This window comes from Procambarus clarkii, chromosome 37 (genome assembly GCF_040958095.1).
Source record: "Procambarus clarkii isolate CNS0578487 chromosome 37, FALCON_Pclarkii_2.0, whole genome shotgun sequence".
In the NCBI taxonomy this organism is placed as follows: Eukaryota; Metazoa; Arthropoda; class Malacostraca; order Decapoda; family Cambaridae; genus Procambarus; species Procambarus clarkii.
In genome coordinates this window covers 29,395,589-29,420,840 of record NC_091186.1, presented here as the reverse complement: position 1 = coordinate 29,420,840, position 25,252 = coordinate 29,395,589, and the positions used below count along the sequence as shown (strand labels likewise).

General features: G+C 42.9%; 1 protein-coding gene across 1 annotated transcript in view; it reads right to left on the bottom strand.

Moving 5' to 3' along the window:
• LOC138371895 (E3 ubiquitin-protein ligase TRIM13-like) overlaps window positions 1–9,736 on the bottom strand; it is a 73,213-nt gene extending 63,477 nt beyond the window's left edge. The window contains exon 1 of the mRNA XM_069336943.1: window positions 9,145–9,736. The gene's annotated coding sequence lies outside the window, so the exon portion shown is untranslated. The remainder of the gene's footprint in view (window positions 1–9,144) is intronic.
• Between the last annotated feature and the right edge of the window lie 15,516 nt (window positions 9,737–25,252).

Below are 25,252 nucleotides of genomic sequence, written 5' to 3'. Positions count from 1 at the left end.
AAGTTACCTAACTTCACCTACCTAATCCAACTTATCTAACCTCACCTACCTAAACCAACTTACCTAACCTCACCTACCTAACTTACCTAACTTGCATAACCTAACTTCCCTTACTTAACCTACCTGACATAACTTACCTAACTTACATAACTTACCAAACATAATTTACTTAAAACAATTTCCCTTACCTAGCCTAACCTACCCAACCAAACTTACCTATCCTTTCCTACCTGATGTAACTTACATGACAACCTAGCTGATGTAACTTACCTAACCTGACCTAACCTAACTTACATAACTTACTAAGTTAAGTTACATAACGAAACTTACCTAACCTCATCTACCTAACATATGTAACATAACTTATTTAAAGCAACATCTTATTCTCTCTGAAACATCAACTCTTCATTTATTATATATTTACCCAGTCAACACTCTTTCACACTTCCAGTTACTAACCACAACTTTCAAATTACATGTGCAAGCATATACAAACTTACATAAAATACCTATGACACACACAAACTTACATAAAATACATATGACACACACAGACTTACATATAATACATATGACACATACACTTTTACATTAATTGCATAAATACTTGCCCGAAATATATATGTCACAATCTCATCTACATACACAATTACATTCACAAATTAACATAAACTTATTCAAATTCATACAACTACAACAAAACACATTCACTCTTACACAAACTTTCAAATACACAGACAATTACTTTTATAAAAGGGAATTTGCACATACAAACTTGCTCAAGCTGTTACTCAAACTTGTATCTTAAACAAAGACATACACATACACCTGCTGATATAAAAAAGTGCGCAAACAAACCCAAACATATACAATTACACTCACAAACTTATACAAACTTTGACAAAAACTTACTCAAATACTCAGATCACTAACATACTCCAAATCTCAATTATTCTGTGTAAAGTGTTGTTTTAACCGTTCTTTCCTTATCTAACCCAACAGACCCTAACCATAACCTAACACAGCCCTAACCTAACTCTACCAACTCTAACCGAACCCAACCAATCCTGACCTAACCTACCCAACCCTAATGTAACCTTAATCCCAAATATTTATATTTTACTTGTACACTTTTCATCAGCATTTTATGCACATCTTAACCTAACACACACCCCACCTAACCTTTGCTTCATTTATATTTCCTCTTACTTTTCAAATAATTTATATGAAAGTCTGTTTATGACATCTAGTCTTTACATACTTTCTTAATTTATTTAACATACTATGTCTTCTCATTCATCACTTTTATGTTTATATTTGTCATCAATTAATTCATTAAAGTTACACATCTTATCATATGTATATATGGTTTCTGAAGGACATTCATGTTTATCAATCTGTGTGTTTAATATAATTTGTTTTTATTCTTTGTCCTTTAATGTAACCTCATTCTGATCTTTGTGTATTTATTGGATTTAATATAATTACATATTCTTTGTATTTCACTTAATCTTTCTGATGTAGTTTATTGTTTTGGACATATTTGTGTAATATATTATCCTTAACTAAACCTTTCAGATATAGTTTTTGTTTTTGTTTATGTGAATTTATACAATTTCTCCTCTTTGTATGTTATTTTTGTTTACATAGTGTGACGATAATCTCCTTCAAGAGATTGAGCCTGCTCTTCCCTCCAAAGTTCGTCGATACATACATCTATATAAAACTAGTATGGATGAAATATCCAACAACGACAACAACATCTCCAAGGTTTGCCAGAGAGCAAAACGTATGCAGCCAGGAACACCTGCTCCACCTCGAACCACCAAACTACCTGTCTTGTCGCCTGCTCCTCGCTGATTGGCTGCGGGTCCAGCTGCAACTGCACTCCACCCACCATACTACTTGATGTCTGGGGCCGCCACGACCTCAGTCTTCAGAATATCCCGTGCTTTCGACAAGTTAACACGTCTCGTTGGTAGACTAAGCCCCAGGCTTACGTGTACTAAGAGAAGTGATAGCTTGAAGCCAATTTACTTTGTTTGCCACACACTTGTTATTTGCTCACTTGTCTTAACGTAACTTTTCATTTTGCCATTTGATTATTCTTATTACTTTGATTGATTTTATTATACGAATTTGTATGTCCATTTTATTCATGTTTTGCTTTCTTTAACGTAATTAAAATTTCATTGTTAAAATTTACTTGTGTTTTGTGTGTCTTCTCCTTACCTTACCACAGGCGAAGTTCCAGAATTTCTATTTTTTTTTCTATATGTGACGAGGCCATACCCCTAGCTTTTGAACAGCCGAACACCAACGCCTTACCGTCACAATAGTTAATTCAGATCCACCTTCACAATAGCAATAACCACAACCAATCTGCAGACATTAGCAACGACAACCCACCAGCAGACATTAATAACAATAACCCACCAGCAGACAGAAGGAACCACAACCCACCAGCAGACAGCAGTAACCACAACCGACCGGTAGACAGACATAACCACAACCCACCAGCAGACAGAAGGAACCACAACCCACCAGCAGACAGCAGTAACCACAACCGACCGGTAGACAGACATAACAACAACCCACCAGCAGACAACAGTAACCATAACCAACCAGCAGACAGCATTAACCACAACCCACCAGCAGACAGCAGAAAGCACATCCCATCATTAGACAGCAGTTGTCACAACCCAACAAAAGGAAAAGTAACACACCACAAACTAGGGTTCAGGGAAGGTAAATTGTGCCTCACAGGTTTAATAGAATTCTGTGACCAGGTGACAAAAAATAAACAAGAAAGAGCAGGGTGGGCATAGGGCATTTTCTTTGATTGTCAGAAAGCCTTTGACACAATAACCCATAACAGGCTGTTACAAGAGTTGGAGAACCCGACAGTAGTAAAAGGTAAGGTGCTCCAGTGGATAAGGGAGTATCTAAGCAACATGATACAGCGAGTAACTGTGAGGGGGGGGGAGGAAAACATCTCGCCATCAGAATGGCTAGATGTCACCGGCGGAGGCCCAAAGGGCTCTGCACTTGGATCCATCCTCTTTCTGATATATGTAAATGATCTTCCAGAGGGTATAAACTCATTCCTCTCAATGTTTGCTGATGATGCAATAATTATGAGAAAAATCAATACAGATGAAGATAGACAGAGACTATAGGACGACCGGGACCAACTGGAGGAATGGTCTAGAAAACGGCTACTAAAGTTTAACTCAGGTATGTGTTAAGTACCATCTAAGTATGAATGGGATTGCACCATCTGGGATGTGCAATCCTACAAGAGTCATGTAGAGAGAGAAAGAGCTGGGGGTTGATATCACACCAAACCTTTCCCCTGAAACCCACGTCAAAAGAATATCATCAGTGGCATATACCACGTTAGCCAACATAAGAACTGCTTTTAGAAACTTATCTAAGAACCTTGTATACCACTTATGTCAGACCAATCCGGGAGTATGAAGCTCCAGCCTGGAGTCCATACCTAGGTAAACACAACACAAAGTTAGAAAAGATTCAAAGGTATGCCACCAGACTAGTTCCAGAATTGAGAGGTATGAGTTACCAGAAAAGGCTACTAGAACTAAACCTCACGTTCCTGGGAAACAGAGGAGTTAGGGAAGACTTGATCACCAACAACATATATCTCAGATAAATTGACAGTGGACAAAGTCAAACTATTTAGCATGTACAGAACACCAACAAGGGGACACAGGTGCTGCTGCACTCCAACTAGGTGAGTACAGGTGAAAACGAGTACCCAAAGGAGTCACAGAGACATTACAAGGAATTTTTCAGCGCGAGGGTAGTTAACAAATTGAATGCATTCGGCAGTAATGTGGTGGAGGCAAACTCCATACACGGTTTCAAATGTAGATATGATAGAGCCCAGTAGGCTCAGGAATCTGTACACCTGTTGATTGACAGTTAAGAGGCGGTACCAAAGAACAGAAGCTCAACCCTTGCAAACACAACTAGGTGAGTACAAATAGTTGAGTACCAGTAGACAACAGTAACCACAACCCACCAACAGACAGCATTAACCACAACCAAGCAGTAGACAGCATTATCCACAGCACTTCAGTAGACAGCAATAGGCACAAAACACCAGCAGACAGCAGTAACCACAACCTACCAGCAGACAGAAGCAACAATAATCCACCAGCAGACAGAAGTAACCATAACCTACCAGTAGACAGAAGTAACCATAACCCACCAGCAGACAGAAGTAACCATAACTCACCAGCAGACAGAAGTAACCATAACCCACCAGCAGACAGAAGTAACCATAACCTACCAGTAGACAGAAGTAACCATAACTCACCAGCAGACAGAAGTAACCATAACCCACCAGTAGACAGAAGTAATCACGATTACCTCTTAAGTAAACTCCATCATTATGGAATCCGAGGCCACGCACTGGACTATATCCAATCCTATCTTAGTGATAGACACCAATGTGTAGCCATCAATAATATAATCTCTCCCATTCTACCAATAACTGTTGGAGTGCCACAGGGCAGCATCTTGGGACCTCTTCTTTTTCTTATATACATTAATGATCTGCCTAATGTCTCTAACATTCTGAAACCTATTTTGTTTGCTGATGATACTACCCTCATCTACTCCAATCCCAACCCTCATACACTAAATGGTGTTGTCAATAATGAACTAAAAAAAGTCCACTTATGGATGTCAACCAACAAACTAACACTTAACATAGAAAAGACCTACTACATCCTATTTGGAAGCAAATCTACAAATGCAATTCAGCTTCAGATTGACAATGTAAACATTAGCAATAAAAATGATGGAAAGTTTCTTGGCATATTCCTAGACAAGAGACTCAACTTCAGTACCCACATACAACACATAACTAAGAAAGTCTCTAAAACAGTTGGTATACTCTCCAAAATCAGATATTATGTTCCTAACTCTGCTCTCATCTCACTATATTATGCACTAATCTATCCCTATCTCAACTATGGTATCTGTGCATGGGGTTCAACCACTGCAAACCACCTCAAGTCCATCATCATCCAGCAAAAATCTGCCATCAGAATAATATCAAATTCTGCTTTCAGACAACACACAGCCCCCTTGTTTAACTCCCTAAACATGCTAAACATAATCTCACTCCACAAATTCTCTTGTGTCAACTACATTTACAAAACCCTGTTCTTAAATGCAAATCCTTGTCTGAAACTCTTCTTGGACAGATGTAATAGGACCCATTATCACCACACCAGAAATAAATATCTCTTTGATATCCTCGGAGTTAAACTTAATCTGTGTAAACACTCTTTGCAAATAAAGGGACCCAGTTTATGGAACTCACTCCCTACTGAATTGAAAAGCTGTCCAACTTTTACATCATTCAAAATCAATACTAAAAAGTACCTAATTTCATCTTCATAGTTTTTCACTTTTTGCCTTAAAATTGCACTGTATCAATTGCTACCCAATCTCCCAACCTTTATGTTCCCAATTTGAACATCTTTACCATTGAGATCATTGCTGTTTTCTTATATGTGCTGCCAATCTGTTGTATGGTGTTTATAAATCTTGTTTATCTGTATCTTTTGCTACCCAGTCTCCCAATCTTTATGTACCCAATCTGAACATCTTTACCATTGTGATCATTGCTGTCTTATATGTGCTGTCAATCTGCTGTATGGTGTCTATTAACCTTGTTTAAATTACTAATCAAGCTGTCAATGTAATTAATCAGAGCTTTAATATAACAATTTGCTTTAATATACCTACTTATCTCTCTCATCTCATTTTTCTCTTGTAATGTATCTTTATCATTTATCAATTCTGATTGAAATTACCTACTTAAAATTATCTGCTAGATTAAGGACCTGCCCGAAACGCTGCGCGTACTAGTGGCTTTACAAGAATGTAAATACTGTATTATCCAATGTATTCTCACAAACCCAATGTACCTTCTTGTATATATAAATAAATAAATAAATAAATAACAATAACCCACCAGCAGACAGAAGTAACAATAACCTACCAGCAGACAGAAGTAACAATAACCTACCAGCAGACAGAAGTAACAATAACCCACCAGCAGACAGAAGTAACCATAACCCACCAGCAGACAGAAGTAACAATAACCTACCAGCAGACAGAAGTAACAATAACCCACCAGCAGACAGAAGTAACCATAACCCACCAGCAGACAGAAGTAACAATAACCCACCAGCAGACAGAAGTAACCATAACCCACCAGCAGACAGAAGTAACAATAACCCACCAGCAGACAGAAGTAACAATAACCTACCAGCAGACAGAAGTAACAATAACCCACCAGCAGACAGAAGTAACAATAACCCACCAGCAGACAGAAGTAACAATAACCTACCAGCAGACAGAAGTAACAATAACCCACCAGCAGACAGAAGTAACCATAACCCACCAGCAGACAGAAGTAACAATAACCCACCAGCAGACAGAAGTAACAATAACCCACCAGCAGACAGAAGTAACAATAACCCACCAGCAGACAGAAGTAACAATAACCTACCAGCAGACAGAAGTAACAATAACCCACCAGCAGACAGAAGTAACAATAACCCACCAGCAGACAGAAGTAACAATAACCCACCAGCAGACAGAAGTAACAATAACCCACCAGCAGACAGAAGTAACAATAACCCACCAGCAGACAGAAGTAACAATAACCCACCAGCAGACAGAAGTAACAATAACCCACCAGCAGACAGAAGTAACAATAACCCACCAGCAGACAGAAGTAACAATAACCTACCAGCAGACAGAAGTAACAATAACCCACCAGCAGACAGAAGTAACAATAACCCACCAGCAGACAGAAGTAACAATAACCCACCAGCAGACAGAAGTAACAATAACCCACCAGCAGACAGAAGTAACAATAACCCACCAGCAGACAGAAGTAACAATAACCCACCAGCAGACAGAAGTAACAATAACCCACCAGCAGACAGAAGTAACAATAACCCACCAGCAGACAGAAGTACCAATAACCCACCAGCAGACAGAAGTAACAATAACCCACCAGCAGACAGAAGTAACCATAACCCACCAGCAGACAGAAGTAACAATAACCCACCAGCAGACAGAAGTAACCATAACCCACCAGCAGACAGAAGTAACAATAACCTACCAGCAGACAGAAGTAACAATAACCCACCAGCAGACAGAAGTAACAATAACCCACCAGCAGACAGAAGTAACCATAACCCACCAGCAGACAGAAGTAACCATAACCCACCAGCAGACAGAAGTAACAATAACCCACCAGCAGACAGAAGTAACAATAACCCACCAGCAGACAGAAGTAACAATAACCCACCAGCAGACAGAAGTAACAATAACCCACCAGCAGACAGAAGTAACAATAACCCACCAGCAGACAGAAGTAACCATAACCCACCAGCAGACAGAAGTAACAATAACCCACCAGCAGACAGAAGTAACAATAACCCACCAGCAGACAGAAGTAACAATAACCCACCAGCAGACAGAAGTAACAATAACCCACCAGCAGACAGAAGTAACAATAACCCACCAGCAGACAGAAGTAACAATAACCCACCAGCAGACAGAAATAACAATAACCCACCAGCAGACAGAAGTAACAATAACCCACCAGCAGACAGAAGTAACAATAACCCACCAGCAGACAGAAGTAACCATAACCCACCAGCAGACAGAAGTAACAATAACCCACCAGCAGACAGAAGTAACAATAACCCACCAGCAGACAGAAGTAACAATAACCCACCAGCAGACAGAAGTAACCATAACCCACCAGCAGACAGAAGTAACAATAACCCACCAGCAGACAGAAGTAACAATAACCCACCAGCAGACAGAAGTAACCATAACCTACCAGCAGACAGAAGTAACAATAACCCACCAGCAGACAGAAGTAACAATAACCCACCAGCAGACAGAAGTAACAATAACCCACCAGCAGACAGAAGTAACAATAACCCACCAGCAGACAGAAGTAACAATAACCCACCAGCAGACAGAAGTAACAATAACCCACCAGCAGACAGAAGTAACCATAACCCACCAGCAGACAGAAGTAACAATAACCCACCAGCAGACAGAAGTAACAATAACCCACCAGCAGACAGAAGTAACAATAACCCACCAGCAGACAGAAGTAACAATAACCCACCAGCAGACAGAAGTAACAATAACCCACCAGCAGACAGAAGTAACAATAACCCACCAGCAGACAGAAGTAACAATAACCCACCAGCAGACAGAAGTAACAATAACCCACCAGCAGACAGAAGTAACCATAACCCACCAGCAGACAGAAGTAACAATAACCCACCAGCAGACAGAAGTAACAATAACCCACCAGCAGACAGAAGTAACAATAACCCACCAGCAGACAGAAGTAACCATAACCCACCAGCAGACAGAAGTAACAATAACCCACCAGCAGACAGAAGTAACAATAACCCACCAGCAGACAGAAGTAACAATAACCCACCAGCAGACAGAAGTAACAATAACCCACCAGCAGACAGAAGTAACAATAACCCACCAGCAGACAGAAGTAACAATAACCCACCAGCAGACAGAAGTAACCATAACCCACCAGCAGACAGAAGTAACAATAACCCACCAGCAGACAGAAGTAACAATAACCCACCAGCAGACAGAAGTAACAATAACCCACCAGCAGACAGAAGTAACAATAACCCACCAGCAGACAGAAGTAACAATAACCCACCAGCAGACAGAAGTAACCATAACCCACCAGCAGACAGAAGTAACAATAACCCACCAGCAGACAGAAGTAACAATAACCCACCAGCAGACAGAAGTAACAATAACCCACCAGCAGACAGAAGTAACCATAACCCACCAGTAAACAGAAGTAACAATAACCCACCAGCAGACAGAGGTAACAATAACCCACCAGCAGACAGAAGTAACCATAACCCACCAGCAGACAGAAGTAACAATAACCCACCAGCAGACAGAAGTAACCATAACCCACCAGCAGACAGAAGTAACCATAACCCACCAGCAGACAAAAATAACCATATCTTACAAGCAACCAGCAGCATGATCAATTTACATTAGAGATCTCTAAGGAAAACTTACAGTTGAAGATGAGTTGCCAGCAGACAGCAGTAATGTCGACTAAGGTGAAGTCATCAGTAACAACAACTTCCCAGCAGAGAGCAGCGGTGTCATTACTGATTTAAGGAGTTGAACCTCAGTAAACATTATCACTCTTATCTCGCTCATACTGATAACTCTTATCATGGTGGTGCCAGTGTCACACTGGTCTATGTGGAAGTCACACTACTGTCACTCAGTAGTAACTTATCCACTCGCTGCCGGCACCATTGCTAGCTGGCCACACATTGTTTTGTTTCCTGGAAATCTTAAGATTCTGAGCATCCATCATCTCAAATCATCGCGGTTTTGTGAGGAAGAACACAGCAATACTTCAAGACCCAGAGAATATCTTGTCTGGAAGAAAACAATACCGGTTTCGTCTAAACTTGATGGACAAACAACGTTGTTGATTATCTGCTCTCCAGCTGACTGGTATTGTGCGCAGCCCAGTACGCAGGCGACCCAAACTGTCGTACCGCACTCGTCGCTCATGACCGATTTTTTTGTGAGGACTGTATGTCTGACCAAGCTACTTAGAGTCTTACCCTGAAGGGCGAGGCGATACCCCGAGGGCATCGCCACAAGGGGGCACCTTAGAGCGTATACTGAGCCTTACAGGGTAAGGTAGACCAAACTCCTCTATTAGGAGTTAGGTATCCCTGATTCCACCTGGAGGGATCATTTTACAACCTATGTTGGAGGGAAATAAATTTATCCAGGTCTAGGCGTGTCTCAGGCATTAGGTAGGGCAGTGAATTGGTCCTCACTATGAGGAGACATCATGGGGAAGTCAAAGAAAAAGTAGCAATGGAGGCAGCTTACAGACGAGAAAGGACAGTGGACCGAGGTGCAGCAGGCACCAAAGAAAACTGCTATCGAGGCTACTCCAGGTGCTTCAACTAGCAAGACACCAGGCATAATGGATCTAGAGAGTACAGCATCAGTCACACACCAGCCAGTGTCAGACACTGTACCTCTCTCCACAGCCAAGTCACAGGAATTATGAAACAGGAGAGGACTCCACCAGTCTCACACACCAGACATCGCCAGACTCTGCACATCTCCCAAAATTCAAGATAATGCAGACAGACCACATCTCTACATCAAATGGAGTAGTAACGACAGTGGAAAAGGAACAACCAGAGTTCAAACTTTCCATTACTGTCAACCTGAAAGGAGAAATAATAATGACACCACAAGACCAACACACTGCAAATTACATAGAAAAAGTAACAGTCCTACAAAGGAAACCTGTTTGCTTGGAGAAGCTGGACTCTTCAGAAAGACGCACACGAGACGTGCTTTTGGCATACCCAATCGACTTTCCACTGGATCCAATACTAGAACACAAGCAAATCCTGAATGCGGAACGATGCCGCACAAAAGTAGACAAAGCAGCGACACGTTAGGTTCTGATGACCGTCATGGGACATGTGCCAGAAACATTCAATCTTGGAAACTGGGGAATATACTGACTGAGACCATAAGTCCCGGAACCCCTGCGCTGCTTCAGGTGTCAGAAATACGGCCACCATCAATCACGCTGCACCGGACAGGAGAGATGCGGAGTGTGCAGCCTGAGACATCCAACCAAAGACTGTATAGCCAAGCACAAGGCAAACCAGACCACAACAGCCAAATGTTCAAATTGTGGAGGCAAACATCATGCCTGAAGCACAACCTGCTCTGCACGGAAAGAAAAAGTGCAGACAGCTCAGACCAGGATAAACACACAGACTCTAGACACAGAATAAAGCACTACATATACCAACTCCAACATCTGGAACACTCGTGCACAGCCACAACCGAGACCCACTCTCACAGAACCAAATTTCCCGAATCTATCAATTCCAAATCAGGAAATACACAGAAATGCTGCAGAAATTCAACAAAAGGAAAAAGCAGCTACTTTCGGAATCAACACAACAAATTTACAGTTTTTCCGAAGTCCAACTGAAAAACACCGTGAAGATCACTGATAACAAATGCCTACAGATGATGCAGAACGTCTTACAACAACAGATTCAAGAAATCACTTGTGTAATAATGTACAAGATCGTGCAGCAGACCACAGTTACACAAGAAATAGACAGACTGAGACAAGACAAAGCACATGAGGACAAACAACGCCACATGGATATACAGACTACCAACAACAGTTCAGTAGTTAAGACACAAGACTATCAACACTCACAAAACAACTACAAGAAGCAGTGACCACTCAAGTTATATTAAACTTTAGTTATTATAATTGTTGTATTTAATAATTATCACTCTTCTGCTTGGTCTTAAAGGAAGCCGGCCTCGGGTGAAAGAGGGATGTAACGATCTCTGTCTGGAACCCGTGGGTGTGGGACTGGGACGTCCACCTCCTGGGGGTCGTGCGGCCCAGGCTCTGCCTCAGGGGGCTGGGGTCGTTTTTTTCCTTGATGAGGTGGTTCTTCTCCGGCCCCGACCACGGCGGTCTCCAGGTTTAGAGTCCCTGTGCCTTATTTCACCATCTTCGAGGTCAACTCCGGAGCTCACAGTTCCTGCGACGGCGCTGGAATCAATCGTATTGGTGTTGACCAGACCACACACTAGAAGGTGAAGGGACGACGACGTTTCGGTCCGTCCTGGACCATTCTCAATCGACTTGAGAATGGTCCAGGACGGACCGAAACGTCGTCGTCCCTTCACCTTCTAGTGTGTGGTCGGGTCAACATACTTTAGCCACGTTATTGTGACTCATCGCCTGCAATCGTATTGGTGTTTGCCTTTCCATTGGAGACTTTCGGCACTGTAGAGAGAGGGACCTACTGTTGGGTAACAGCTTCTCCTCCGTATCAACCTTCCCTGGCTTTGCACACTGGAGAGGCCACTCCAGATCGACAACCAAAGCGCAACTCCATAGTCTCCAGACACTGATGGATGCCTACTACTACTACCTAGAACGGATTGTCGTAAATAGGCTACTGTGATAGACTGGAGACCTGCATAAGCACATATTTGGCTTTACTAGAGGAGTAGGTACTGCCAACTGCATAGCAACATTAACTCAGGTCCGGCCATAGTGATCTTTCTTGATCTAGAAAAAGCATTCGAACTTGCAAGCCCAAAAGCAAATTTACGCACCTTAGTTAAAAACATGTAAAGGGAAATATGCTAGCATGGATGCAAGATTACCTAAGTCACAGGTATGCCAGAGTAAAGTTGCAAGGACAAGTGTCGGACTACCACTTACATGAGAAGGAGTCCTTAATCCTAGTCTTTTTAACATCATTATGGAAAACCTTGTTACCATGACATTTGCAGAAGGGGTTGAATTACTAAGCTATGCTGATGATATAACATTAGTCATAACAGGTCCTTCACTTCTAAATAAATTACAAGGGGCTTTAGATAAAGAATATCAGATTGCAGCATTTTAGGGCTAAAGAATCGGGCTGTACAGATGTTTTAGGCAATGAGACTAGGTGGCAACACTCCAGACAGGAACCTATGCATTCAAGACATTAACCTTCAGTGGGTTACACAATATCAATATCTCGAAGTGTGGATAAATTCTAAAATGACATTCAACAAGCAAATTCAATATCTGAAGGAGAAAGCAAAATCATGACTGAATATAATGAGAACAATCACAGGGCCCCGTCTAGGATCGAGAAACGAAGTGTTAAGAATGTTTTACACACTCACCGTTTGTTCCCTAGTTGATTATACAGTGCCTGCCTTACTAACTCTTTTTCCTGGCCAGTGGGTAAACGATGAGGTTATTCAAAATGATGCAATGCGAGTCATAACAGGGGACTCCCAGATGGACTAAAATACTGACCCTAAGACTAGAAACTAAGCTAACGTCGATTTAAATTATGGTAAAAGGGATTGTTGCCTGCATACTGACCAAGATATTGACTAGACCCAGAATCAGTACATTTAAAGAAATAATCACTGGAGCACTACAAAAAAGTCTTAGTACAAAAGAGCTTCCAATAGCAAAAGGTGGACCCATTGTGCAATTAACACCATCAATACATTCGATATAACAAATACAGTCACTGAGAGGGGTGTCGACGAAATACATACAGACTTCGTTATGCAAGTCCCTTATGAATCGGTGCCAGCGGACTTTAAGTTTATGGCTCTTGAAGGAAAAAAAGAACCAGACTAATCCTCATCTGTTACGTAATATTGCACAGATGAATATAGAGGCAAACTTGGCATCCGACAGCTTCACATACTTCACAGATGGATCAGTAGACCAGCTGGGACAAGAAACTGGAGCTGCAGTTAAGGCAGGAAATTCTGAAAATAGTTGGAGACTCTCAAACGGGTTTACAACTTTACAGATAGTAGCCATTCAAAAGGCTTTGAAACATGCTCTTGCTGAATACCGACATGTTATCATACATACAGATTTGATAATTACCACTGAAACCTTGCAACAAGAACACATACGTAACAACATCCATCTGATCACAAATGTCATATCATTAATGCAAACACTCAAATGTCAAGACCGTTGGGTACTTATCAACTGGGGGAAAAGTCATGTGGAAATAAAAGGAAATGACATTGCAGACGATGCTGCAAAACTTGCAACTAAGTGAAGAAATGTAGACATTTACATACCACAGAGCCTATCTCAGATTAAGAAAGTAATTAGAAATTGAGAAATGCAGAAAATATACAGTGACCACAACACAGCAGTTGCAACATTATTATCTGCGGGGTTGGTACAAGAATTCAACCAACTACGAACCACTTATTTTAATGAAAGGGAGCATTAGAACAACAGAAGTACACTTACATTGCATCAGTCTTGGATACCCACGTGCATGAGAAATAGGCTTAGAGTTTCCAGAAGATAAGATAAAGTGTCAGCACTGGAAAAATGCCCGACAGACCACTGAAATATTACACAGTGCACAGTTACAAACCAAATAAGATTTCAACTCAGATTCAATAGAGTAGAAGAAATTGTTAAACACATGGGGCAAAATCTTACTGAAGCTACCAGACAAGTCATAAATACTCATACTACGCCTAAGTAAAACAGAAACAAGTAACACTTAGTGGGCTTGCCAGACGCTTAGGGCCCACGCAGGAATATCTTTGCAAAAAAAAAAAATAACTTATCATGGTGATGACAGTGTCACACTGGTCTATGTGGAATTCACACTACTGTTATTCAATAGTAACTTATCATGGTGGTGACAGTGTCACACTGGTCTATGTGGACTTCACACTACTGTTATTCAATAGTAACTTATCATGGTGGTGACAGTGTCACACTGGTCTATGTGGACTTCACACTACTGTTATTCAATAGTAACTTATCATGGTGGTGACAGTGTCACACTGGTCCATGTGGAATTCACACTATTGTTATTCAATAGTAACTTATCATGGTGGTGACAGTGTCACACTGGTCCATGTGGACTTCACACTACTGTTATTCAATAGTAACTTATCATGGTGGTGACAGTGTCACACTGGTCCATGTGGACTTCACACTACTGTTATTCAATAGTAACTTATCATGGTGGTGACAGTGTCACACTGGTCCATGTGGACTTCACACTACTGTTATTCAATAGTAACTTATCATGGTGGTGACAGTGTCACACTGGTCCATGTGGACTTCACACCACTGTCACTCAATAGTCCATTGTATGTTTCACTGTTCCACGAGAGTGAGACCCCTCGAAGTGGACGTTTCTCGACACGACCGATCGAGGTGGGAGTTCCTGTTCCTCTTCCTCCCGGTCCATCTGTTACTCCGGTTCTGGCTTGGCTGGAATCCTATTGGGGGAGAGTTCTTTCCCTGGCCCCTTGGTGGCAGGCACATCCTTGGTTTTAGGCGCTGATTGCTCGGTGTCTGATCCTAGGCGTTTTTACGCGGCTCCGTCTCTTCCAGCTGGTCGGGCCAGTGAGGTACCTCGCTGGTTCGCTTTATGTGCCTGGTATTTCTGCCCTGTGTGTATTGCCAATTGTTTTGTGATCACGTCGCTAATTTGATCGTGCCCCACGTGCGATGTTTTTCTTAGCGACAATGCAAATTTTCTTGGTGGGCTTTCCGCCATTTTCTTTCTCTTTGTCGGATTTCGTCAGTGTCGGACAAGGTTGTTTTGTCCTTTCTCTCTTGGGTTTTCCTGGATCAGCATCTCATGCCGATCACTTCTGCTCCATTCTGCAAGCTTTCTTATGCATTTTTCACCTCAGGCCTGCTCATGCTCCGCCTGAGCCTTCTTGGTCTTTGAATAGGCTCTTTCCTTTCTTTATTCTCATCGGGTTGTTGTGGCTCCTTCGTGATTGCTTTAGGAAATCTTAGGTTTTTGTGTTTGGCCTGTGGGTATCGATCGGGTTGGGGAGCTTCATGCTCTTTTCCGGCGCCGGGGGATGTGAGTGTTTGGTCATGGTGGTTGTTTTTTTCGTTTGTAGCCGATTTGTACTTTTCTGGCGATGTATGAAACGCGGACTTCCGAAAGGGTCCTCGGGTTGTGGATGGTTGATTGGTTACGTTCTGTATCCAGTAGCTGATTTGCGCCATTACCTGCATGTCAACGGTCCTGTGTCGGTGGACGCCCTCTGGGTTGATCTGGTTTCCTCTGTTCCAGGGGTCGTGTGTTGGCCAGTGTCATTAAGTCTAGCCAGCCTGCAGTCTACCCTCATGCCAATTATATTAGTGAGTATGTCGTTCTTTTGGCTATCTTTGGCAATATGTCTTGGGACGATATTCGGGCGCAAAGGTTTTGGAGGTCGAACAGGGTCCTGACCTCTAAGTATCTCGTGAACGTACCAGGCCCTCTGCGGTCTTGTGTTGCTTTAGGGTGCCTGTCTTTTGAGGACGTAGGTGGCAAGTTTAACCGGACTGTAGTCTGTTTTGTTTCGCCTACCTTTCTGGGTGCCTTACCTGGTCGATGGCAAGTATGACATACTTTAAGGGGGCATATCGATGTAAAATTAAAAGTGGTTCAATTTGCTTATAAATTTTTTTATGAAATGGTTATAGAAAGGGCTGCAGCTGGTCCAAGTTTCATCATCACACCCTAAACAGAAAAGGAGAAAAAAAATAAACAACGAATTATGCAACGAATTTTTAAATAGTTTCAGGGAACACATGTGTCAACTAAAATCATTTCTATAACACTCAGATATTAAATTAAGCACATAATAAAGGATTCTAGTGATCAGTTTTATCAAAAAAGTGTTTAGTGCAATAATATAATTTTTCAAAGTTACCCTACTAAAAAAATATGCAATATATGATATTTATAAATTTTTATAAAATCAACAAATAGACTTTGGACTAAAATGTCTACTAGAGTCTGTAGAAGCACAAACGCTACATATAAGGTGTAATTTGCATGTAAATTGATTAATAAATGAAAGCTCTGAAGTAATTTGAAGGTGTAAATTACTTTCCAGAGTAAAATAAAGATCCAAGTTCGGCCACCTGTAGCTGAGCTTGACTTCGACAGATTTCGTTCATAATTGGCACCCTTGCAGATAGGCATCCATTGAGCAAGGTGTGCAAGTTTCATGCAAATCCCTTGATAACAAACGAGAAAAAAAAATTGGCCAAAAAAAAAGAAAAACAAAATTTAAATATAAATATATTGAACATACATATTACAATTATTACAAGAGTTTGTGCTTCTACAGCACATAGTAGATATTTTAGTTGACACATGTGTTCCCTGAGATTATTTGAGAATGTTGAACATTCGTTGCATAACACGTGTATTTTTTTCTCCTTTTCTGTTTAGGGTGTGATGCTGAAACTTGGACCAGTTGCAGCCCTTTCCATAACCATTTCATAAAAAAAATTATAAGCAAATTGAACAATTTTAATTTATAACGATTTATTTCGATATGCCCCCTTAAATGAAAATTATTCGTAGGCACCTCTCTGAGGGGGGGGGGTGCCAGGTTCTGGCTCGTGGTCCCCAGTAGGTATAAGAACTCTGTAACTGATGACCACAACTAATATAGCACTATATCAGTTCTGGATAGCGTCTGGGAGACTTTTGGGCTCTCCAAGAAACTGGCGTTTCATTACATACAATACTTTTTGTGTGTGTGTGTTACTCATACAATAAATTTGTATTTACTAATAATTGTCCTTTCTTCGTTGTCATTTAATCTCTGCATTTTATTTATAAAGTGTTTTTCAGGACCTTTATAATTCTTGTTTATTTTTAAGTGTCGACCCCATTAAACGTTAATTATACTATACTACTCTTATGTAATGTTCCAGTTGCGTCTCTAAATTACATCTTAGTATTTCTTTTCTGTCAATAATGTAAATAAACTACTGTACTGTTGTTAGAACAACTGACTCCATAATGTAAAAGTCTATACCTGTCATCAATAAGTGAAACTAGTGCATGCTAGTTTGCCCCCCCCTCCTCATTTGGGGTATGGAGGGAGGCATACCCGGTAATCTAGCTTACCTCACCGTCAGTTCTATTCCGATATGCCTGGTCGCAGTTTGAGATATATACAAGAGCTGTTACATTCTTGTACAGCCACTAGTACGCGTAGCGTTTCGGGCAGGTCCCTGGAATACGATCCCCGCCGCGAAGAATCGTTTTACAACCAAGTACACGTTTTACTGTTGAGTTAAACAGAGGCTACAGTTAAGGATTTGCGCCCAGTAAATCCTCCCCGGCCAGGATACGAACCCATGACAAAGCGCTCGCGGAACGCCAGGCGAGTGTCTTACCACTACACCACAGAGACTATAAAAGTCGATGAGTCGACTTTTGAGTTGTGTTGCTGAGAAAAAGTTGAGTCGCTCTGGCTCCGATCTCCCGTTTTCAGTGTTGTTTTGCCTTCGAAGCTTTTCCTTTCACGCGTTGAAGCGTGAACCAAGAGTTTAGTATAATAATAATAATAATAATAATAATAATAATAATAATAATAATAATAATATTTTATTTACAAACAGGTACAATGACTTAGTGAGATTACATTAGAGGGATATTTTTACATTCTTGCAATGTTACTAACACACATAGCGTTTCAGGCAGGTCCTTAAGCTAACATATCAGGTAAGGTGAAAAAGTAGATTATGGTAAGATTATATTTCAACAATATAAACTGATTTAGGTGATTACACTTGTAGAGATTAAGTACTTAACTAGTCGTAAGTATTAATACTGGGGAAGTGGGTAGTACAAGAACAGTGTGAGTTTGAAGCACAAGGTAGGAAACTATGAGGATGTAATTAGGTTCATTTTGGTCTTACTTTTGAACCAGGTATAGTTTGGAACATTTTTAATTCATCAGGCGGTAACTTCCACAGACTGGGACCTTGCATTTGCATAGAGTATTTGCTCAGATTTAGCCTGACTCTGGGGATAACAAAGATATGTTTATTTCTGGTGTAGTGCTCATGGGTTCTATTACACCAATCATGGAAAAGTTTCTGATCAAGATTAGCATTTTGGAACAAGGTTTTGAACATGTAGATAGCACATGAGAATGTGTGGAGGAAGTGTATGTTTAGCATGTTAAGGGATTTAAACAGAAGGGGTGTGTGTTGTCTTTAAAACAGAGATTGTTATAGTTCTGAGAGCAGATTTTTGCTGAGTGATGATAGGCTTGAGGTAATTTGCAAATGTTTATGAGTTACAAACATAATGTTGGATTTCTAGAAAGAGCTAGTATATACAATGCCTAAAGCCATTAATACGCACAGCATTTCCGGCTGGGAGTGGGGAAAAACACTTAGACTAAAACGTAATACTAATTGAGATCAAAGGATAAATTGAGTTGAAAAAGGTTAAAAAGGGGGAAAAAACATGATGGAAATCAGCAATTATACAAGTTGGTCAACAGTATTGTTTGAAAATAGCAAGACATGGGGTTGACATTTAGGGGTTAAGGTAGATTTCATAGAGTTTATTAGGCAGAACTTAGTTTTTCTCTTAAACTGGTTGAGAGGGTACAACCTCAGACGTAATTGGGAACGTCATTCCACATTCTGGGTCCCTTGATTTGCAGAGCATTTCTAGTTTGGGTCGAGTGCGACATTTCCAAGTCGCACTCTTGGAGCATCAAATAGGTATTTGTTTTTGGTGCGGTGCCCATGGGTTCTGTTACATCCTTCTAGGAAGTGTTTAAGGTCTGGATTAGCATGACAGTTCAGAGATTTAAATATACAGAATACACTTGAGAGAATGTGCAGTGACTTAATATCTAACACATTCAAAGATTTAAGGGTGCAGTGTGCTGTCTGTGGACAGAGTTTGTTATTGTTCTAGTGGCAGATTTGTGTTGAGTAATTAGAGGACGTAGATCATTTTGGGTAGTAGAACCCCAAGCACAAATACAATAATTGAGATAAGGATAGATGAGAGAGTAATAATAAGAGAGGGTTACCAGGGCAGGGCGAGGTACATAATACCTGATATTAGAAAGAATGCAAAAAGTTTTAGAAACTTTTTTGCTATATTTTGAATGTGTCCCTGGAAATTCAGCTTGTTATCCACAAGAACATCAAGGAATTTACCATCTACTTTGATACTAATTTGGATAATGTTTATTCTTAGATTAGTTTGATCTGAGGATTTATTACCAAACAAAATAAAGAAGGTTTTGTCAATGTTAAGGGTGAATTTGTTTGCAGTTAGCCAAAGATAGACTTTATTTAGTTCAGTATTCACTGTATAATTCAGAGTAAGAGCGTTAGGACTGGAGAAAAGGAAGGTTGTGTCATCAGCAAATAAAATTGGGTTGAGGTGTTGAGAGGCATTTAGAAGGTCATTCATGTAGATGAGAAAGAGGAGAAAGCCAAGTATGCTGCCCTGTGGAACACCGATGTTGATGGGAAGTGTGGGAGAAATGGGATTATTCACAGAAACATACTGGAGCCTGTCAAGGTAAGACTAAAGGCATTGGAGGGTGACTCCATGACCTCTTACTCCATAATGATGTAATTTAAGAAGAAGGTTTTGGTAGTTGACAGTGTCAAAAACATTGCATAGGTCAACAAATTAGCCAACAGGGAACTCATTTTTATCAAGAGCTGCATGTATCAAGTTAATCATACTGATCAGTGCATCGTTAGTGCTTTTTTTTTTAGGTCTGAGGCCATGTTTGCAAGAGCTAAGTATATTGTGTTTAGCTAGATAAGAGTAAAGATGCTTGTGGATTAGCTTTTCAAATATTTTTTACATGGTTGGCAGAATTTATATAGGTCTGAAATTGTTGATATCAGTGAGATCACCACATTTATGGACTGGGGATAACTCTTGCTTTTGTTTGTGTGTGTGGGGAGGGGGGAATATCCAAAAAGGTTTGGAGTTCAAGTGATTTGTTCTAGAGTAGTGCAATGACTGGAGTTAGAAATCTAGAGACTTTTTTGTAAATCAGAGTTTGTATCTCAGCAAGGGCACTTGACATTGTTTTAAGAGAAAGGCTTATCTCATTAACATCAGAGGAATTAGTGGGAATTAGGTACAGAGATTCTGGATAGCTTCCTGTTAGGTAGTCCATAGCATTAGTTAGGGAGGATGGAATATTATTTGCAAGGAATGTGCCAATGGACAAGAAGAAACTATTGAATTCAATAGCAGTGTCAGAGGCTGAAAGCACACCATCGTCATTGGATAGGAGTATTGTATTTTTATTCGAAATCTTTTTTGATCCTAATATTTGGGAAATAGTGCTCCATGTTTTCTTAATAATATTGTTAACAATAAATAAAAAAAAATATTATTATTATATTATATGATTGGGATTGATTAGTGCGTAGTATAATGAGAGGAGAACAGAGTGTGGAGCATAATATCTGATTTTAGAAAGTATACAGACCGTTTATGAGACTTTTATAGCAATGTGTTGTATGTTAGTGCTGAAGTTCAATCTCTTGTCTGTGTATAGGCCAAGGAACTTTCCCTCACTTTTATTGCTAATGTTAACATTGTATATCTGAAGTTGAATCTGATTTGATGATTTACTATCAAATAAAATGGTGTTGGTCTATTTATAAGAATTATAATAATAATAATATAATTAATTAATAATTATCACTCTTCCCTCTGCTTGGTCTTGAAAGAAGCCGGCCTCGGATGAAAGGAGGCTGTGACGATCTTTGTCTGGAACCCGTAGGTATGGAACCCGTGGGTATGGAACCCGTAGGTATGGAACCCGAAGGTATGGAGCCCGTAGGTATGGAACCCGTAGGTATGGAACCCGTAGGTATGGAACCCGTGGGTATGGAACCCGTAGGTATGGAACCCGTAGGTATGGAGCCCGTAGGTATGGAACCCGTAGGTATGGAACCCGTAGGTATGGAACCCGTGGGTATGGAACCCGTAGGTATGGAACCCGTAGGTATGGAACCCGTAGGTATGGAACCCGTAGGTATGGAACCCGTAGGTATGGAACCCGTGGGTATGGAACCCGTGGGTATGGAACCCGTAGGTATGGAACCCGTAGGTATGGAACCCGTAGGTATGGAACCCGTAGGTATGGAACCCGTGGGTATAGTACCCGTAGGTATGGAACCCGTAGGTATGGAACCCGTAGGTATGGAACCCGTAGGTATGGAACCCGTGGGTATGGAACCCGTAGGTATGGAACCCGTAGGTATGGAACCCGTAGGTATGGAACCCGTGGGTATGGAACCCGTAGGTATGGAACCCGTGGGTATGGAACCCGTAGGTATGGAACCCGTGGGTATGGAACCCGTAGGTATGGAACCCATAGGTATGGAACCCGTAGGTATGGAACCCGTAGGTATGGAACCCGTGGGTATGGAACCCGTAGGTATGGAACCCGTAGGTATGGAACCCGTAGGTATGGAACCCGTGGGTATGGAACCCGTAGGTACGGAACCCGTGGGTATGGAACCCGTAGGTATGGAACCCGTAGGTATGGAACCCGTGGGTATGGAACCCGTAGGTATGGAACCCGTGGGTATGGAACCCGTAGGTATGGAACCCGTGGGTATGGAACCCGTAGGTATGGAACCCGTGGGTATGGAACCCGTAGGTATGGAACCCGTAGGTATGGAACCCGTGGGTATGGAACCCGTAGGTATGGAACCCGAAGGTATGGAACCCGTGGGTATGGAACCCGTAGGTATGGAACCCGTAGGTATGGAACCCGTGGGTATGGAACCCGTGGGTATGGAACCCGTAAGTATGGAACCCGTGGGTATGGAACCCGTAGGTATGGAACCCGTGGGTATGGAGCCCGTAGGTATGGAACCCGTGGGTATGGAACCCGTAGGTATGGAACCCTTGGGTATGGAACCCGTAGGTATGGAACCCGTGGGTATGGAACCCGTAGGTATGGAACCCGTGGGTATGGAACCCGTAGGTATGGAACCCGTAGGTATGGAACCCGTGGGTATGGAACCCGTAGGTATGGAACCCGTAGGTATGGAACCCGTGGGTATGGAACCCGTAGGTATGGAACCCGTGGGTATGGAACCCGTAGGTATGGAACCCGTGGGTATGGAACCCGTAGGTATGGAACCCGTGGGTATGGAACCCGTGGGTATGGAACCCGTAGGTATGGAACCCATGGGTATGGAACCCGTAGGTATGGAACCCGTGGGTATGGAACCCGTAGGTATGGAACCTTGGGTATGGAACCCGTAGGTATGGAACCCGTAGGTATGGAACCCGTAGGTATGGAACCCGTGGGTATGGAACCCGTAGGCATGGAACCCGTGGGTATGGAACCCGTGGGTATGGAACCCGTAGGTATGGAACCCGTGGGTATGGAACCCGTAGGTATGGAACCCGTAGGTATGGAACCCGTGGGTATGGAACCCGTGGGTATGGAACCCGTAAGTATGGAACCCGTGGGTATGGAACCCGTAGGTATGGAACCCGTGGGTATGGAGCCCGTAGGTATGGAACCCGTGGGTATGGAACCCGTAGGTATGGAACCCGTGGGTATGGAACCCGTAGGTATGGAACCCGTGGGTATGGAACCCGTAGGTATGGAACCCGTGGGTATGGAACCCGTAGGTATGGAACCCGTAGGTATGGAACCCGTGGGTATGGAACCCGTAGGTATGGAACCCGTAGGTATGGAACCCGTGGGTATGGAACCCGTAGGTATGGAACCCGTGGGTATGGAACCCGTAGGTATGGAACCCGTGGGTATGGAACCCGTAGGTATGGAACCCGTGGGTATGGAACCCGTAGGTATGGAACCCGTGGGTATGGAACCCGTGGTATGGAACCCGTAGGTATGGAACCCGTGGGTATGGAACCCGTAGGTATGGAACCCGTGGGTATGGAACCCGTGGGTATGGAACCCGTGGGTATGGAACCCGTAGGTATGGAACCCGTGGGTATGGAACCTTGGGTATGGAACCCGTAGATATGGAACCCGTAGGTATGGAACCCGTAGGTATGGAACCCGTAGGTATGGAACCCGTGGGTATGGAACCCGTAGGTATGGAACCCGTGGGTATGGAACCCGTGGGTATGGAACCCGTAGGTATGGAACCCGTGGGTATGGAACCCGTAGGTATGGAACCCGTGGGTATGGAACCTTGGGTATGGAACCCGTAGGTATGGAACCCGTAGGTATGGAACCCGTAGGTATGGAACCCGTGGGTATGGAACCCGTAGGTATGGAACCCGTGGGTATGGAACCCGTAGGTATGGAACCCGTGGGTATGGAACCCGTAGGTATGGAACCCGTAGGTATGGAACCCGTAGGTATGGAACCCGTAGGTATGGAACCCGTGGGTATGGAACCCGTAGGTATGGAACCCGTGGGTATGGAACCCGTAGGTATGGAACCCGTGGGTATGGAACCCGTAGGTATGGAACCCCTGGGTATGGAACCCGTAGGTATGGAACCCGTGGGTAGGGAACCCGTGGGTATGGAACCCGTAGGTATGGAACCCGTAGGTATGGAACCCGTGGGTATGGAACCCGTAGGTATGGAACCCGTGGGTATGGAACCCGTAGGTATGGAACCCGTGGGTATGGAACCCGTAGGTATGGAACCCGTGGGTATGGAACCCGTAGGTATGGAACCCGTAGGTATGGAACCCGTGGGTATGGAACCCGTAGGTATGGAACCCGAAGATATGGAACCCGTGGGTATGGAACCCGTAGGTATGGAACCCGTAGGTATGGAACCCGTGGGTATGGAACCCGTGGGTATGGAACCCGTAGGTATGGAACCCGTGGGTATGGAACCCGTTGGTATGGAACCCGTGGGTATAGAACCCGTAGGTATGGAACCCGTGGGTATGGAACCCGTAGGTATGGAACCCGTGGGTATGGAACCCGTAGGTATGGAACCCGTGGGTATGGAACCCGTAGGTATGGAACCCGTGGGTATGGAACCCGTAGGTATGGAACCCGTGGGTATGGAACCCGTAGGTATGGAACCCGTAGGTATGGAACCCGTGGGTATGGAACCCGTAGGTATGGAACCCGTGGGTATGGAACCCGTAGGTATGGAACCCGTGGGTATGGAACCTTGGGTATGGAACCCGTAGGTATGGAACCCGTAGGTATGGAACCCGTAGGTATGGAACCCGTGGGTATGGAACCCGTGGGTATGGAACCCGTAGGTATGGAACCCGTGGGTATGGAACCCGTAGGTATGGAACCCGTGGGTATGGAACCCGTAGGTATGGAACCCGTGGGTATGGAACCCGTAGGTATGGAACCCGTGGGTATGGAACCCGTAGGTATGGAACCCGTGGGTATGGAACCCGTAGGTATGGAACCCGTGGGTATGGAACCCGTAGGTATGGAACCCGTGGGTATGGAACCCGTAGGTATGGAACCCGTAGGTATGGAACCCGTGGGTATGGAACCCGTAGGTATGGAACCCGTAGGTATGGAACCCGTGGGTATGGAACCCGTAGGTATGGAACCCGTGGGTATGGAACCCGTAGGTATGGAACTCGTGGGTATGGAACCCGTAGGTATGGAACCCGTGGGTATGGAACCCGTGGGTATGGAACCCGTAGGTATGGAACCCGTGGGTATGGAACCCGTAGGTATGGAACCCGTGGGTATGGAACCCGTGGGTATGGAACCCGTAGGTATGGAACCCGTGGGTATGGAACCCGTAGGTATGGAACCCGTGGGTATGGAACCCGTAG